We start from the raw sequence: 15,881 nt of genomic DNA on the forward strand, positions 1-15,881 counted from the left end.
GACATGTTTCTGGGTGTATTTTCAGCTCCAATTTTGCCAGCAGATTCAAGAAGTTAGTCCTCGTTAGTATAGTGGTGAGTATCCCCGCCTGTCACGCGGGAGACCGGGGTTCGATTCCCCGACGGGGAGAACATTGCAAGTTTTTATCAGGTTCAGAGATTCGTTGCTCAAGGTTATGGAGAATCAAAGTCCGAATCCAATTGTAGCGTGAAAAATATACCACTTGATTTTGAGAGCATAAGAAAGAACCAGAAACACCAATTGCATAGCCTCATTTTTAGTTTGGGTATCACCCCTTGCTTTTATCTAGCATGGCATGTACTGTTTTTGTGCATTACAATATTTGCATATCATCCTCTTACAATTGGCTCATGCTGTAACACAGGAGACAGCTATGTAGTGGACAAGTCTCTTGTGAGCTAAACCTGATTATGACATCACATCAATGTAGCAAAGCTGAAACTATTGTATGCCTATAGACTGAGAGAGAAGTGTCTTTTCCTATGAATTGCAGGCTAAAATGGACTTGCATCCCCTACTTTCAAAGGGAGTAACTGTATAGTAAGTGAGATAGAAAGACCGATATCATGTAAGCTTCCTGGCCATGACCGACCAGTAGAGGATAACAGAAAAAGGTTTTTAATTGAAATAACTATCTTTTTTGCAAAGTGGTATTGTAGTCTTTGTTTCAGCTGAGACAAAAATAAATCTTTTTATCTGCTTCTTATTTAGGGTTTTATGTTAGCTTGATAACATGTAGCACATAATCTCTGTGGCCAATGACACAGACGCATCTCGAGACCTCACCCTGACATGTTTCTGGGTGTATTTTCAGCTCCAATTTTGCCTGCAGATCCAAGAAGTTAGTCCTCGTTAGTATAGTGGTGAGTATCCCCGCCTGTCACGCGGGAGACCGGGGTTCGATTCCCCGACGGGGAGAACATTGCAAGTTTTTATCAGGTTCAGAGATTCGTTGCTCAAGGTTATGGAGAATCAAAGTCCGAATCCAATTGTAGTGTGAAAAATATACCACTTGATTTTGAGAGCATAAGAAAGAACCAGAAACACCAATTGCATAGCCTCGTTTTTAGTTTGGGTATCACCCCTTGCTTTTATCTAGCATGGCATGTACTGTTTTTGTGCATTACAATATTTGCATATCATCCTCTTACAATTGGCTCATGCTGTAACACAGGAGACAGCTATGTAGTGGACAAGTCTCTTGTGAGCTAAACCTGATTATGACATCACATCAATGTAGCAAAGCTGAAACTATTGTATGCCTACAGAGTATAGACTGAGAGAGAAGTGTCTTTTCCTATGAATTGCAGGCTAAAATGGACTTGCATCCCCTACTTTCAAAGGGAGTAACTGTATAGTAAGTGAGATAGAAAGACCGATATCATGTAAGCTTCCTGGCCATGACCGACCAGTAGAGGATAACAGAAAAAGGTTTTTAATTGAAATAACTATCTTTTTTGCAAAGTGGTATTGTAGTCTTTGTTTCAGCTGAGACAAAAATAAATCTTTTTATCTGCTTCTTATTTAGGGTTTTATGTTAGCTTGATAACATGTAGCACATAATCTCTGTGGCCAATGACACAGACGCATCTCGAGACCTCACCCTGACATGTTTCTGGGTGTATTTTCAGCTCCAATTTTGCCTGCAGATCCAAGAAGTTAGTCCTCGTTAGTATAGTGGTGAGTATCCCCGCCTGTCACGCGGGAGACCGGGGTTCGATTCCCAGACGGGGAGAACATTGCAAGTTTTTATCAGGTTCAGAGATTCGTTGCTCAAGGTTATGGAGAATCAAAGTCCGAATCCAATTGTAGTGTGAAAAATATACCACTTGATTTTGAGAGCATAAGAAAGAACCAGAAACACCAATTGCATAGCCTCGTTTTTAGTTTGGGTATCACCCCTTGCTTTTATCTAGCATGGCATGTACTGTTTTTGTGCATTACAATATTTGCATATCATCCTCTTACAATTGGCTCATGCTGTAACACAGGAGACAGCTATGTAGTGGACAAGTCTCTTGTGAGCTAAACCTGATTATGACATCACATCAATGTAGCAAAGCTGAAACTATTGTATGCCTACAGAGTATAGACTGAGAGAGAAGTGTCTTTTCCTATGAATTGCAGGCTAAAATGGACTTGCATCCCCTACTTTCAAAGGGAGTAACTGTATAGTAAGTGAGATAGATAGACCGATATCATGTAAGCTTCCTGGCCATGACCGACCAGTAGAGGATAACAGAAAAAGGTTTTTAATTGAAATAACTATCTTTTTTGCAAAGTGGTATTGTAGTCTTTGTTTCAGCTGAGACAAAAATAAATCTGTTTATCTGCTTCTTATTTAGGGTTTTATGTTAGCTTGATAACATGTAGCACATAATCTCTGTGGCCAATGACACAGACGCATCTCGAGACCTCACCCTGACATGTTTCTGGGTGTATTTTCAGCTCCAATTTTGCCTGCAGATCCAAGAAGTTAGTCCTCGTTAGTATAGTGGTGAGTATCCCCGCCTGTCACGCGGGAGACCGGGGTTCGATTCCCAGACGGGGAGAACATTGCAAGTTTTTATCAGGTTCAGAGATTCGTTGCTCAAGGTTATGGAGAATCAAAGTCCGAATCCAATTGTAGTGTGAAAAATATACCACTTGATTTTGAGAGCATAAGAAAGAACCAGAAACACCAATTGCATAGCCTCGTTTTTAGTTTGGGTATCACCCCTTGCTTTTATCTAGCATGGCATGTACTGTTTTTGTGCATTACAATATTTGCATATCATCCTCTTACAATTGGCTCATGCTGTAACACAGGAGACAGCTATGTAGTGGACAAGTCTCTTGTGAGCTAAACCTGATTATGACATCACATCAATGTAGCAAAGCTGAAACTATTGTATGCCTACAGAGTATAGACTGAGAGAGAAGTGTCTTTTCCTATGAATTGCAGGCTAAAATGGACTTGCATCCCCTACTTTCAAAGGGAGTAACTGTATAGTAAGTGAGATAGATAGACCGATATCATGTAAGCTTCCTGGCCATGACCGACCAGTATAGGATAACAGAAAAAGGTTTTTAATTGAAATGACTATCTTTTTTGCAAAGTGGTATTGTAGTCTTTGTTTCAGCTGAGACAAAAATAAATCTTTTTATCTGCTTCTTATTTAGGGTTTTATGTTAGCTTGATAACATGTAGCACATAATCTCTGTGGCCAATGACACAGACGCATCTCGAGACCTCACCCTGACATGTTTCTGGGTGTATTTTCAGCTCCAATTTTGCCAGCAGATTCAAGAAGTTAGTCCTCGTTAGTATAGTGGTGAGTATCCCCGCCTGTCACGCGGGAGACCGGGGTTCGATTCCCCGACGGGGAGAACATTGCAAGTTTTTATCAGGTTCAGAGATTCGTTGCTCAAGGTTATGGAGAATCAAAGTCCGAATCCAATTGTAGCGTGAAAAATATACCACTTGATTTTGAGAGCATAAGAAAGAACCAGAAACACCAATTGCATAGCCTCATTTTTAGTTTGGGTATCACCCCTTGCTTTTATCTAGCATGGCATGTACTGTTTTTGTGCATTACAATATTTGCATATCATCCTCTTACAATTGGCTCATGCTGTAACACAGGAGACAGCTATGTAGTGGACAAGTCTCTTGTGAGCTAAACCTGATTATGACATCACATCAATGTAGCAAAGCTGAAACTATTGTATGCCTATAGACTGAGAGAGAAGTGTCTTTTCCTATGAATTGCAGGCTAAAATGGACTTGCATCCCCTACTTTCAAAGGGAGTAACTGTATAGTAAGTGAGATAGAAAGACCGATATCATGTAAGCTTCCTGGCCATGACCGACCAGTAGAGGATAACAGAAAAAGGTTTTTAATTGAAATAACTATCTTTTTTGCAAAGTGGTATTGTAGTCTTTGTTTCAGCTGAGACAAAAATAAATCTTTTTATCTGCTTCTTATTTAGGGTTTTATGTTAGCTTGATAACATGTAGCACATAATCTCTGTGGCCAATGACACAGACGCATCTCGAGACCTCACCCTGACATGTTTCTGGGTGTATTTTCAGCTCCAATTTTGCCTGCAGATCCAAGAAGTTAGTCCTCGTTAGTATAGTGGTGAGTATCCCCGCCTGTCACGCGGGAGACCGGGGTTCGATTCCCCGACGGGGAGAACATTGCAAGTTTTTATCAGGTTCAGAGATTCGTTGCTCAAGGTTATGGAGAATCAAAGTCCGAATCCAATTGTAGTGTGAAAAATATACCACTTGATTTTGAGAGCATAAGAAAGAACCAGAAACACCAATTGCATAGCCTCGTTTTTAGTTTGGGTATCACCCCTTGCTTTTATCTAGCATGGCATGTACTGTTTTTGTGCATTACAATATTTGCATATCATCCTCTTACAATTGGCTCATGCTGTAACACAGGAGACAGCTATGTAGTGGACAAGTCTCTTGTGAGCTAAACCTGATTATGACATCACATCAATGTAGCAAAGCTGAAACTATTGTATGCCTACAGAGTATAGACTGAGAGAGAAGTGTCTTTTCCTATGAATTGCAGGCTAAAATGGACTTGCATCCCCTACTTTCAAAGGGAGTAACTGTATAGTAAGTGAGATAGATAGACCGATATCATGTAAGCTTCCTGGCCATGACCGACCAGTAGAGGATAACAGAAAAAGGTTTTTAATTGAAATGACTATCTTTTTTGCAAAGTGGTATTGTAGTCTTTGTTTCAGCTGAGACAAAAATAAATCTTTTTATCTGCTTCTTATTTAGGGTTTTATGTTAGCTTGATAACATGTAGCACATAATCTCTGTGGCCAATGACACAGACGCATCTCGAGACCTCACCCTGACATGTTTCTGGGTGTATTTTCAGCTCCAATTTTGCCTGCAGATTCAAGAAGTTAGTCCTCGTTAGTATAGTGGTGAGTATCCCCGCCTGTCACGCGGGAGACCGGGGTTCGATTCCCCGACGGGGAGAACATTGCAAGTTTTTATCAGGTTCAGAGATTCGTTGCTCAAGGTTATGGAGAATCAAAGTCCGAATCCAATTGTAGCGTGAAAAATATACCACTTGATTTTGAGAGCATAAGAAAGAACCAGAAACACCAATTGCATAGCCTCATTTTTAGTTTGGGTATCACCCCTTGCTTTTATCTAGCATGGCATGTACTGTTTTTGTGCATTACAATATTTGCATATCATCCTCTTACAATTGGCTCATGCTGTAACACAGGAGACAGCTATGTAGTGGACAAGTCTCTTGTGAGCTAAACCTGATTATGACATCACATCAATGTAGCAAAGCTGAAACTATTGTATGCCTATAGACTGAGAGAGAAGTGTCTTTTCCTATGAATTGCAGGCTAAAATGGACTTGCATCCCCTACTTTCAAAGGGAGTAACTGTATAGTAAGTGAGATAGAAAGACCGATATCATGTAAGCTTCCTGGCCATGACCGACCAGTAGAGGATAACAGAAAAAGGTTTTTAATTGAAATAACTATCTTTTTTGCAAAGTGGTATTGTAGTCTTTGTTTCAGCTGAGACAAAAATAAATCTTTTTATCTGCTTCTTATTTAGGGTTTTATGTTAGCTTGATAACATGTAGCACATAATCTCTGTGGCCAATGACACAGACGCATCTCGAGACCTCACCCTGACATGTTTCTGGGTGTATTTTCAGCTCCAATTTTGCCTGCAGATCCAAGAAGTTAGTCCTCGTTAGTATAGTGGTGAGTATCCCCGCCTGTCACGCGGGAGACCGGGGTTCGATTCCCCGACGGGGAGAACATTGCAAGTTTTTATCAGGTTCAGAGATTCGTTGCTCAAGGTTATGGAGAATCAAAGTCCGAATCCAATTGTAGTGTGAAAAATATACCACTTGATTTTGAGAGCATAAGAAAGAACCAGAAACACCAATTGCATAGCCTCGTTTTTAGTTTGGGTATCACCCCTTGCTTTTATCTAGCATGGCATGTACTGTTTTTGTGCATTACAATATTTGCATATCATCCTCTTACAATTGGCTCATGCTGTAACACAGGAGACAGCTATGTAGTGGACAAGTCTCTTGTGAGCTAAACCTGATTATGACATCACATCAATGTAGCAAAGCTGAAACTATTGTATGCCTACAGAGTATAGACTGAGAGAGAAGTGTCTTTTCCTATGAATTGCAGGCTAAAATGGACTTGCATCCCCTACTTTCAAAGGGAGTAACTGTATAGTAAGTGAGATAGATAGACCGATATCATGTAAGCTTCCTGGCCATGACCGACCAGTAGAGGATAACAGAAAAAGGTTTTTAATTGAAATAACTATCTTTTTTGCAAAGTGGTATTGTAGTCTTTGTTTCAGCTGAGACAAAAATAAATCTGTTTATCTGCTTCTTATTTAGGGTTTTATGTTAGCTTGATAACATGTAGCACATAATCTCTGTGGCCAATGACACAGACGCATCTCGAGACCTCACCCTGACATGTTTCTGGGTGTATTTTCAGCTCCAATTTTGCCTGCAGATTCAAGAAGTTAGTCCTCGTTAGTATAGTGGTGAGTATCCCCGCCTGTCACGCGGGAGACCGGGGTTCGATTCCCCGATGGGGAGAACATTGCAAGTTTTTATCAGGTTCAGAGATTCGTTGCTCAAGGTTATGGAGAATCAAAGTCCGAATCCAATTGTAGCGTGAAAAATATACCACTTGATTTTGAGAGCATAAGAAAGAACCAGAAACACCAATTGCATAGCCTCATTTTTAGTTTGGGTATCACCCCTTGCTTTTATCTAGCATGGCATGTACTGTTTTTGTGCATTACAATATTTGCATATCATCCTCTTACAATTGGCTCATGCTGTAACACAGGAGACAGCTATGTAGTGGACAAGTCTCTTGTGAGCTAAACCTGATTATGACATCACATCAATGTAGCAAAGCTGAAACTATTGTATGCCTATAGACTGAGAGAGAAGTGTCTTTTCCTATGAATTGCAGGCTAAAATGGACTTGCATCCCCTACTTTCAAAGGGAGTAACTGTATAGTAAGTGAGATAGATAGACCGATATCATGTAAGCTTCCTGGCCATGACCGACCAGTAGAGGATAACAGAAAAAGGTTTTTAATTGAAATAACTATCTTTTTTGCAAAGTGGTATTGTAGTCTTTGTTTCAGCTGAGACAAAAATAAATCTTTTTATCTGCTTCTTATTTAGGGTTTTATGTTAGCTTGATAACATGTAGCACATAATCTCTGTGGCCAATGACACAGACGCATCTCGAGACCTCACCCTGACATGTTTCTGGGTGTATTTTCAGCTCCAATTTTGCCTGCAGATCCAAGAAGTTAGTCCTCGTTAGTATAGTGGTGAGTATCCCCGCCTGTCACGCGGGAGACCGGGGTTCGATTCCCAGACGGGGAGAACATTGCAAGTTTTTATCAGGTTCAGAGATTCGTTGCTCAAGGTTATGGAGAATCAAAGTCCGAATCCAATTGTAGTGTGAAAAATATACCACTTGATTTTGAGAGCATAAGAAAGAACCAGAAACACCAATTGCATAGCCTCGTTTTTAGTTTGGGTATCACCCCTTGCTTTTATCTAGCATGGCATGTACTGTTTTTGTGCATTACAATATTTGCATATCATCCTCTTACAATTGGCTCATGCTGTAACACAGGAGACAGCTATGTAGTGGACAAGTCTCTTGTGAGCTAAACCTGATTATGACATCACATCAATGTAGCAAAGCTGAAACTATTGTATGCCTACAGAGTATAGACTGAGAGAGAAGTGTCTTTTCCTATGAATTGCAGGCTAAAATGGACTTGCATCCCCTACTTTCAAAGGGAGTAACTGTATAGTAAGTGAGATAGATAGACCGATATCATGTAAGCTTCCTGGCCATGACCGACCAGTAGAGGATAACAGAAAAAGGTTTTTAATTGAAATGACTATCTTTTTTGCAAAGTGGTATTGTAGTCTTTGTTTCAGCTGAGACAAAAATAAATCTTTTTATCTGCTTCTTATTTAGGGTTTTATGTTAGCTTGATAACATGTAGCACATAATCTCTGTGGCCAATGACACAGACGCATCTCGAGACCTCACCCTGACATGTTTCTGGGTGTATTTTCAGCTCCAATTTTGCCTGCAGATTCAAGAAGTTAGTCCTCGTTAGTATAGTGGTGAGTATCCCCGCCTGTCACGCGGGAGACCGGGGTTCGATTCCCCGACGGGGAGAACATTGCAAGTTTTTATCAGGTTCAGAGATTCGTTGCTCAAGGTTATGGAGAATCAAAGTCCGAATCCAATTGTAGCGTGAAAAATATACCACTTGATTTTGAGAGCATAAGAAAGAACCAGAAACACCAATTGCATAGCCTCATTTTTAGTTTGGGTATCACCCCTTGCTTTTATCTAGCATGGCATGTACTGTTTTTGTGCATTACAATATTTGCATATCATCCTCTTACAATTGGCTCATGCTGTAACACAGGAGACAGCTATGTAGTGGACAAGTCTCTTGTGAGCTAAACCTGATTATGACATCACATCAATGTAGCAAAGCTGAAACTATTGTATGCCTATAGACTGAGAGAGAAGTGTCTTTTCCTATGAATTGCAGGCTAAAATGGACTTGCATCCCCTACTTTCAAAGGGAGTAACTGTATAGTAAGTGAGATAGAAAGACCGATATCATGTAAGCTTCCTGGCCATGACCGACCAGTAGAGGATAACAGAAAAAGGTTTTTAATTGAAATAACTATCTTTTTTGCAAAGTGGTATTGTAGTCTTTGTTTCAGCTGAGACAAAAATAAATCTTTTTATCTGCTTCTTATTTAGGGTTTTATGTTAGCTTGATAACATGTAGCACATAATCTCTGTGGCCAATGACACAGACGCATCTCGAGACCTCACCCTGACATGTTTCTGGGTGTATTTTCAGCTCCAATTTTGCCTGCAGATCCAAGAAGTTAGTCCTCGTTAGTATAGTGGTGAGTATCCCCGCCTGTCACGCGGGAGACCGGGGTTCGATTCCCAGACGGGGAGAACATTGCAAGTTTTTATCAGGTTCAGAGATTCGTTGCTCAAGGTTATGGAGAATCAAAGTCCGAATCCAATTGTAGTGTGAAAAATATACCACTTGATTTTGAGAGCATAAGAAAGAACCAGAAACACCAATTGCATAGCCTCGTTTTTAGTTTGGGTATCACCCCTTGCTTTTATCTAGCATGGCATGTACTGTTTTTGTGCATTACAATATTTGCATATCATCCTCTTACAATTGGCTCATGCTGTAACACAGGAGACAGCTATGTAGTGGACAAGTCTCTTGTGAGCTAAACCTGATTATGACATCACATCAATGTAGCAAAGCTGAAACTATTGTATGCCTACAGAGTATAGACTGAGAGAGAAGTGTCTTTTCCTATGAATTGCAGGCTAAAATGGACTTGCATCCCCTACTTTCAAAGGGAGTAACTGTATAGTAAGTGAGATAGATAGACCGATATCATGTAAGCTTCCTGGCCATGACCGACCAGTAGAGGATAACAGAAAAAGGTTTTTAATTGAAATGACTATCTTTTTTGCAAAGTGGTATTGTAGTCTTTGTTTCAGCTGAGACAAAAATAAATCTTTTTATCTGCTTCTTATTTAGGGTTTTATGTTAGCTTGATAACATGTAGCACATAATCTCTGTGGCCAATGACACAGACGCATCTCGAGACCTCACCCTGACATGTTTCTGGGTGTATTTTCAGCTCCAATTTTGCCTGCAGATTCAAGAAGTTAGTCCTCGTTAGTATAGTGGTGAGTATCCCCGCCTGTCACGCGGGAGACCGGGGTTCGATTCCCCGACGGGGAGAACATTGCAAGTTTTTATCAGGTTCAGAGATTCGTTGCTCAAGGTTATGGAGAATCAAAGTCCGAATCCAATTGTAGCGTGAAAAATATACCACTTGATTTTGAGAGCATAAGAAAGAACCAGAAACACCAATTGCATAGCCTCATTTTTAGTTTGGGTATCACCCCTTGCTTTTATCTAGCATGGCATGTACTGTTTTTGTGCATTACAATATTTGCATATCATCCTCTTACAATTGGCTCATGCTGTAACACAGGAGACAGCTATGTAGTGGACAAGTCTCTTGTGAGCTAAACCTGATTATGACATCACATCAATGTAGCAAAGCTGAAACTATTGTATGCCTATAGACTGAGAGAGAAGTGTCTTTTCCTATGAATTGCAGGCTAAAATGGACTTGCATCCCCTACTTTCAAAGGGAGTAACTGTATAGTAAGTGAGATAGATAGACCGATATCATGTAAGCTTCCTGGCCATGACCGACCAGTAGAGGATAACAGAAAAAGGTTTTTAATTGAAATAACTATCTTTTTTGCAAAGTGGTATTGTAGTCTTTGTTTCAGCTGAGACAAAAATAAATCTTTTTATCTGCTTCTTATTTAGGGTTTTATGTTAGCTTGATAACATGTAGCACATAATCTCTGTGGCCAATGACACAGACGCATCTCGAGACCTCACCCTGACATGTTTCTGGGTGTATTTTCAGCTCCAATTTTGCCTGCAGATCCAAGAAGTTAGTCCTCGTTAGTATAGTGGTGAGTATCCCCGCCTGTCACGCGGGAGACCGGGGTTCGATTCCCAGACGGGGAGAACATTGCAAGTTTTTATCAGGTTCAGAGATTCGTTGCTCAAGGTTATGGAGAATCAAAGTCCGAATCCAATTGTAGTGTGAAAAATATACCACTTGATTTTGAGAGCATAAGAAAGAACCAGAAACACCAATTGCATAGCCTCGTTTTTAGTTTGGGTATCACCCCTTGCTTTTATCTAGCATGGCATGTACTGTTTTTGTGCATTACAATATTTGCATATCATCCTCTTACAATTGGCTCATGCTGTAACACAGGAGACAGCTATGTAGTGGACAAGTCTCTTGTGAGCTAAACCTGATTATGACATCACATCAATGTAGCAAAGCTGAAACTATTGTATGCCTACAGAGTATAGACTGAGAGAGAAGTGTCTTTTCCTATGAATTGCAGGCTAAAATGGACTTGCATCCCCTACTTTCAAAGGGAGTAACTGTATAGTAAGTGAGATAGATAGACCGATATCATGTAAGCTTCCTGGCCATGACCGACCAGTAGAGGATAACAGAAAAAGGTTTTTAATTGAAATGACTATCTTTTTTGCAAAGTGGTATTGTAGTCTTTGTTTCAGCTGAGACAAAAATAAATCTTTTTATCTGCTTCTTATTTAGGGTTTTATGTTAGCTTGATAACATGTAGCACATAATCTCTGTGGCCAATGACACAGACGCATCTCGAGACCTCACCCTGACATGTTTCTGGGTGTATTTTCAGCTCCAATTTTGCCTGCAGATTCAAGAAGTTAGTCCTCGTTAGTATAGTGGTGAGTATCCCCGCCTGTCACGCGGGAGACCGGGGTTCGATTCCCCGACGGGGAGAACATTGCAAGTTTTTATCAGGTTCAGAGATTCGTTGCTCAAGGTTATGGAGAATCAAAGTCCGAATCCAATTGTAGCGTGAAAAATATACCACTTGATTTTGAGAGCATAAGAAAGAACCAGAAACACCAATTGCATAGCCTCATTTTTAGTTTGGGTATCACCCCTTGCTTTTATCTAGCATGGCATGTACTGTTTTTGTGCATTACAATATTTGCATATCATCCTCTTACAATTGGCTCATGCTGTAACACAGGAGACAGCTATGTAGTGGACAAGTCTCTTGTGAGCTAAACCTGATTATGACATCACATCAATGTAGCAAAGCTGAAACTATTGTATGCCTATAGACTGAGAGAGAAGTGTCTTTTCCTATGAATTGCAGGCTAAAATGGACTTGCATCCCCTACTTTCAAAGGGAGTAACTGTATAGTAAGTGAGATAGAAAGACCGATATCATGTAAGCTTCCTGGCCATGACCGACCAGTAGAGGATAACAGAAAAAGGTTTTTAATTGAAATAACTATCTTTTTTGCAAAGTGGTATTGTAGTCTTTGTTTCAGCTGAGACAAAAATAAATCTTTTTATCTGCTTCTTATTTAGGGTTTTATGTTAGCTTGATAACATGTAGCACATAATCTCTGTGGCCAATGACACAGACGCATCTCGAGACCTCACCCTGACATGTTTCTGGGTGTATTTTCAGCTCCAATTTTGCCTGCAGATCCAAGAAGTTAGTCCTCGTTAGTATAGTGGTGAGTATCCCCGCCTGTCACGCGGGAGACCGGGGTTCGATTCCCAGACGGGGAGAACATTGCAAGTTTTTATCAGGTTCAGAGATTCGTTGCTCAAGGTTATGGAGAATCAAAGTCCGAATCCAATTGTAGTGTGAAAAATATACCACTTGATTTTGAGAGCATAAGAAAGAACCAGAAACACCAATTGCATAGCCTCGTTTTTAGTTTGGGTATCACCCCTTGCTTTTATCTAGCATGGCATGTACTGTTTTTGTGCATTACAATATTTGCATATCATCCTCTTACAATTGGCTCATGCTGTAACACAGGAGACAGCTATGTAGTGGACAAGTCTCTTGTGAGCTAAACCTGATTATGACATCACATCAATGTAGCAAAGCTGAAACTATTGTATGCCTACAGAGTATAGACTGAGAGAGAAGTGTCTTTTCCTATGAATTGCAGGCTAAAATGGACTTGCATCCCCTACTTTCAAAGGGAGTAACTGTATAGTAAGTGAGATAGATAGACCGATATCATGTAAGCTTCCTGGCCATGACCGACCAGTAGAGGATAACAGAAAAAGGTTTTTAATTGAAATGACTATCTTTTTTGCAAAGTGGTATTGTAGTCTTTGTTTCAGCTGAGACAAAAATAAATCTTTTTATCTGCTTCTTATTTAGGGTTTTATGTTAGCTTGATAACATGTAGCACATAATCTCTGTGGCCAATGACACAGACGCATCTCGAGACCTCACCCTGACATGTTTCTGGGTGTATTTTCAGCTCCAATTTTGCCTGCAGATTCAAGAAGTTAGTCCTCGTTAGTATAGTGGTGAGTATCCCCGCCTGTCACGCGGGAGACCGGGGTTCGATTCCCCGACGGGGAGAACATTGCAAGTTTTTATCAGGTTCAGAGATTCGTTGCTCAAGGTTATGGAGAATCAAAGTCCGAATCCAATTGTAGCGTGAAAAATATACCACTTGATTTTGAGAGCATAAGAAAGAACCAGAAACACCAATTGCATAGCCTCATTTTTAGTTTGGGTATCACCCCTTGCTTTTATCTAGCATGGCATGTACTGTTTTTGTGCATTACAATATTTGCATATCATCCTCTTACAATTGGCTCATGCTGTAACACAGGAGACAGCTATGTAGTGGACAAGTCTCTTGTGAGCTAAACCTGATTATGACATCACATCAATGTAGCAAAGCTGAAACTATTGTATGCCTATAGACTGAGAGAGAAGTGTCTTTTCCTATGAATTGCAGGCTAAAATGGACTTGCATCCCCTACTTTCAAAGGGAGTAACTGTATAGTAAGTGAGATAGAAAGACCGATATCATGTAAGCTTCCTGGCCATGACCGACCAGTAGAGGATAACAGAAAAAGGTTTTTAATTGAAATAACTATCTTTTTTGCAAAGTGGTATTGTAGTCTTTGTTTCAGCTGAGACAAAAATAAATCTTTTTATCTGCTTCTTATTTAGGGTTTTATGTTAGCTTGATAACATGTAGCACATAATCTCTGTGGCCAATGACACAGACGCATCTCGAGACCTCACCCTGACATGTTTCTGGGTGTATTTTCAGCTCCAATTTTGCCTGCAGATCCAAGAAGTTAGTCCTCGTTAGTATAGTGGTGAGTATCCCCGCCTGTCACGCGGGAGACCGGGGTTCGATTCCCAGACGGGGAGAACATTGCAAGTTTTTATCAGGTTCAGAGATTCGTTGCTCAAGGTTATGGAGAATCAAAGTCCGAATCCAATTGTAGTGTGAAAAATATACCACTTGATTTTGAGAGCATAAGAAAGAACCAGAAACACCAATTGCATAGCCTCGTTTTTAGTTTGGGTATCACCCCTTGCTTTTATCTAGCATGGCATGTACTGTTTTTGTGCATTACAATATTTGCATATCATCCTCTTACAATTGGCTCATGCTGTAACACAGGAGACAGCTATGTAGTGGACAAGTCTCTTGTGAGCTAAACCTGATTATGACATCACATCAATGTAGCAAAGCTGAAACTATTGTATGCCTACAGAGTATAGACTGAGAGAGAAGTGTCTTTTCCTATGAATTGCAGGCTAAAATGGACTTGCATCCCCTACTTTCAAAGGGAGTAACTGTATAGTAAGTGAGATAGATAGACCGATATCATGTAAGCTTCCTGGCCATGACCGACCAGTAGAGGATAACAGAAAAAGGTTTTTAATTGAAATGACTATCTTTTTTGCAAAGTGGTATTGTAGTCTTTGTTTCAGCTGAGACAAAAATAAATCTTTTTATCTGCTTCTTATTTAGGGTTTTATGTTAGCTTGATAACATGTAGCACATAATCTCTGTGGCCAATGACACAGACGCATCTCGAGACCTCACCCTGACATGTTTCTGGGTGTATTTTCAGCTCCAATTTTGCCTGCAGATTCAAGAAGTTAGTCCTCGTTAGTATAGTGGTGAGTATCCCCGCCTGTCACGCGGGAGACCGGGGTTCGATTCCCCGACGGGGAGAACATTGCAAGTTTTTATCAGGTTCAGAGATTCGTTGCTCAAGGTTATGGAGAATCAAAGTCCGAATCCAATTGTAGCGTGAAAAATATACCACTTGATTTTGAGAGCATAAGAAAGAACCAGAAACACCAATTGCATAGCCTCATTTTTAGTTTGGGTATCACCCCTTGCTTTTATCTAGCATGGCATGTACTGTTTTTGTGCATTACAATATTTGCATATCATCCTCTTACAATTGGCTCATGCTGTAACACAGGAGACAGCTATGTAGTGGACAAGTCTCTTGTGAGCTAAACCTGATTATGACATCACATCAATGTAGCAAAGCTGAAACTATTGTATGCCTATAGACTGAGAGAGAAGTGTCTTTTCCTATGAATTGCAGGCTAAAATGGACTTGCATCCCCTACTTTCAAAGGGAGTAACTGTATAGTAAGTGAGATAGAAAGACCGATATCATGTAAGCTTCCTGGCCATGACCGACCAGTAGAGGATAACAGAAAAAGGTTTTTAATTGAAATAACTATCTTTTTTGCAAAGTGGTATTGTAGTCTTTGTTTCAGCTGAGACAAAAATAAATCTTTTTATCTGCTTCTTATTTAGGGTTTTATGTTAGCTTGATAACATGTAGCACATAATCTCTGTGGCCAATGACACAGACGCATCTCGAGACCTCACCCTGACATGTTTCTGGGTGTATTTTCAGCTCCAATTTTGCCTGCAGATCCAAGAAGTTAGTCCTCGTTAGTATAGTGGTGAGTATCCCCGCCTGTCACGCGGGAGACCGGGGTTCGATTCCCAGACGGGGAGAACATTGCAAGTTTTTATCAGGTTCAGAGATTCGTTGCTCAAGGTTATGGAGAATCAAAGTCCGAATCCAATTGTAGTGTGAAAAATATACCACTTGATTTTGAGAGCATAAGAAAGAACCAGAAACACCAATTGCATAGCCTCGTTTTTAGTTTGGGTATCACCCCTTGCTTTTATCTAGCATGGCATGTACTGTTTTTGTGCATTACAATATTTGCATATCATCCTCTTACAATTGGCTCATGCTGTAACACAGGAGACAGCTATGTAGTGGACAAGTCTCTTGTGAGCT

The 15,881-nt window shown here is 40.3% G+C and overlaps 20 non-coding genes across 20 annotated transcripts; all 20 read left to right on the top strand.

Annotated features, from left to right (window-relative positions):
- Nucleotides 1–57: 57 nt before the first annotated feature.
- TRNAD-GUC (transfer RNA aspartic acid (anticodon GUC)) lies at nt 58–129 on the top strand. The gene has a single exon. It is a non-coding gene; the product is annotated as a tRNA-Asp (tRNA).
- A 738-nt stretch (nt 130–867) lies between these two features.
- Nucleotides 868–939, top strand: TRNAD-GUC (transfer RNA aspartic acid (anticodon GUC)). The gene has a single exon. It is a non-coding gene; the product is annotated as a tRNA-Asp (tRNA).
- A 745-nt stretch (nt 940–1,684) lies between these two features.
- Nucleotides 1,685–1,756, top strand: TRNAD-GUC (transfer RNA aspartic acid (anticodon GUC)). The gene has a single exon. It is a non-coding gene; the product is annotated as a tRNA-Asp (tRNA).
- Nucleotides 1,757–2,501: 745 nt separating this feature from the next.
- TRNAD-GUC (transfer RNA aspartic acid (anticodon GUC)) lies at nt 2,502–2,573 on the top strand. Its single transcript has one exon. It is a non-coding gene; the product is annotated as a tRNA-Asp (tRNA).
- Nucleotides 2,574–3,318: 745 nt separating this feature from the next.
- On the top strand, nt 3,319–3,390 carry TRNAD-GUC (transfer RNA aspartic acid (anticodon GUC)). The gene has a single exon. It is a non-coding gene; the product is annotated as a tRNA-Asp (tRNA).
- A 738-nt stretch (nt 3,391–4,128) lies between these two features.
- TRNAD-GUC (transfer RNA aspartic acid (anticodon GUC)) lies at nt 4,129–4,200 on the top strand. The gene has a single exon. It is a non-coding gene; the product is annotated as a tRNA-Asp (tRNA).
- Nucleotides 4,201–4,945: 745 nt separating this feature from the next.
- TRNAD-GUC (transfer RNA aspartic acid (anticodon GUC)) lies at nt 4,946–5,017 on the top strand. The gene has a single exon. It is a non-coding gene; the product is annotated as a tRNA-Asp (tRNA).
- Nucleotides 5,018–5,755: 738 nt separating this feature from the next.
- Nucleotides 5,756–5,827, top strand: TRNAD-GUC (transfer RNA aspartic acid (anticodon GUC)). Its single transcript has one exon. It is a non-coding gene; the product is annotated as a tRNA-Asp (tRNA).
- A 745-nt stretch (nt 5,828–6,572) lies between these two features.
- Nucleotides 6,573–6,644, top strand: TRNAD-GUC (transfer RNA aspartic acid (anticodon GUC)). The gene has a single exon. It is a non-coding gene; the product is annotated as a tRNA-Asp (tRNA).
- Nucleotides 6,645–7,382: 738 nt separating this feature from the next.
- On the top strand, nt 7,383–7,454 carry TRNAD-GUC (transfer RNA aspartic acid (anticodon GUC)). Its single transcript has one exon. It is a non-coding gene; the product is annotated as a tRNA-Asp (tRNA).
- A 745-nt stretch (nt 7,455–8,199) lies between these two features.
- On the top strand, nt 8,200–8,271 carry TRNAD-GUC (transfer RNA aspartic acid (anticodon GUC)). Its single transcript has one exon. It is a non-coding gene; the product is annotated as a tRNA-Asp (tRNA).
- A 738-nt stretch (nt 8,272–9,009) lies between these two features.
- TRNAD-GUC (transfer RNA aspartic acid (anticodon GUC)) lies at nt 9,010–9,081 on the top strand. Its single transcript has one exon. It is a non-coding gene; the product is annotated as a tRNA-Asp (tRNA).
- A 745-nt stretch (nt 9,082–9,826) lies between these two features.
- Nucleotides 9,827–9,898, top strand: TRNAD-GUC (transfer RNA aspartic acid (anticodon GUC)). Its single transcript has one exon. It is a non-coding gene; the product is annotated as a tRNA-Asp (tRNA).
- A 738-nt stretch (nt 9,899–10,636) lies between these two features.
- On the top strand, nt 10,637–10,708 carry TRNAD-GUC (transfer RNA aspartic acid (anticodon GUC)). Its single transcript has one exon. It is a non-coding gene; the product is annotated as a tRNA-Asp (tRNA).
- Nucleotides 10,709–11,453: 745 nt separating this feature from the next.
- Nucleotides 11,454–11,525, top strand: TRNAD-GUC (transfer RNA aspartic acid (anticodon GUC)). The gene has a single exon. It is a non-coding gene; the product is annotated as a tRNA-Asp (tRNA).
- A 738-nt stretch (nt 11,526–12,263) lies between these two features.
- On the top strand, nt 12,264–12,335 carry TRNAD-GUC (transfer RNA aspartic acid (anticodon GUC)). Its single transcript has one exon. It is a non-coding gene; the product is annotated as a tRNA-Asp (tRNA).
- A 745-nt stretch (nt 12,336–13,080) lies between these two features.
- Nucleotides 13,081–13,152, top strand: TRNAD-GUC (transfer RNA aspartic acid (anticodon GUC)). Its single transcript has one exon. It is a non-coding gene; the product is annotated as a tRNA-Asp (tRNA).
- A 738-nt stretch (nt 13,153–13,890) lies between these two features.
- On the top strand, nt 13,891–13,962 carry TRNAD-GUC (transfer RNA aspartic acid (anticodon GUC)). Its single transcript has one exon. It is a non-coding gene; the product is annotated as a tRNA-Asp (tRNA).
- A 745-nt stretch (nt 13,963–14,707) lies between these two features.
- Nucleotides 14,708–14,779, top strand: TRNAD-GUC (transfer RNA aspartic acid (anticodon GUC)). Its single transcript has one exon. It is a non-coding gene; the product is annotated as a tRNA-Asp (tRNA).
- Nucleotides 14,780–15,517: 738 nt separating this feature from the next.
- Nucleotides 15,518–15,589, top strand: TRNAD-GUC (transfer RNA aspartic acid (anticodon GUC)). The gene has a single exon. It is a non-coding gene; the product is annotated as a tRNA-Asp (tRNA).
- The last annotated feature ends 292 nt before the right edge of the window (nt 15,590–15,881 follow it).

Source organism: Pseudophryne corroboree, unplaced genomic scaffold, assembly GCF_028390025.1.
Source record: "Pseudophryne corroboree isolate aPseCor3 unplaced genomic scaffold, aPseCor3.hap2 scaffold_3005, whole genome shotgun sequence".
Taxonomy (NCBI): domain Eukaryota; kingdom Metazoa; phylum Chordata; class Amphibia; order Anura; family Myobatrachidae; genus Pseudophryne; species Pseudophryne corroboree.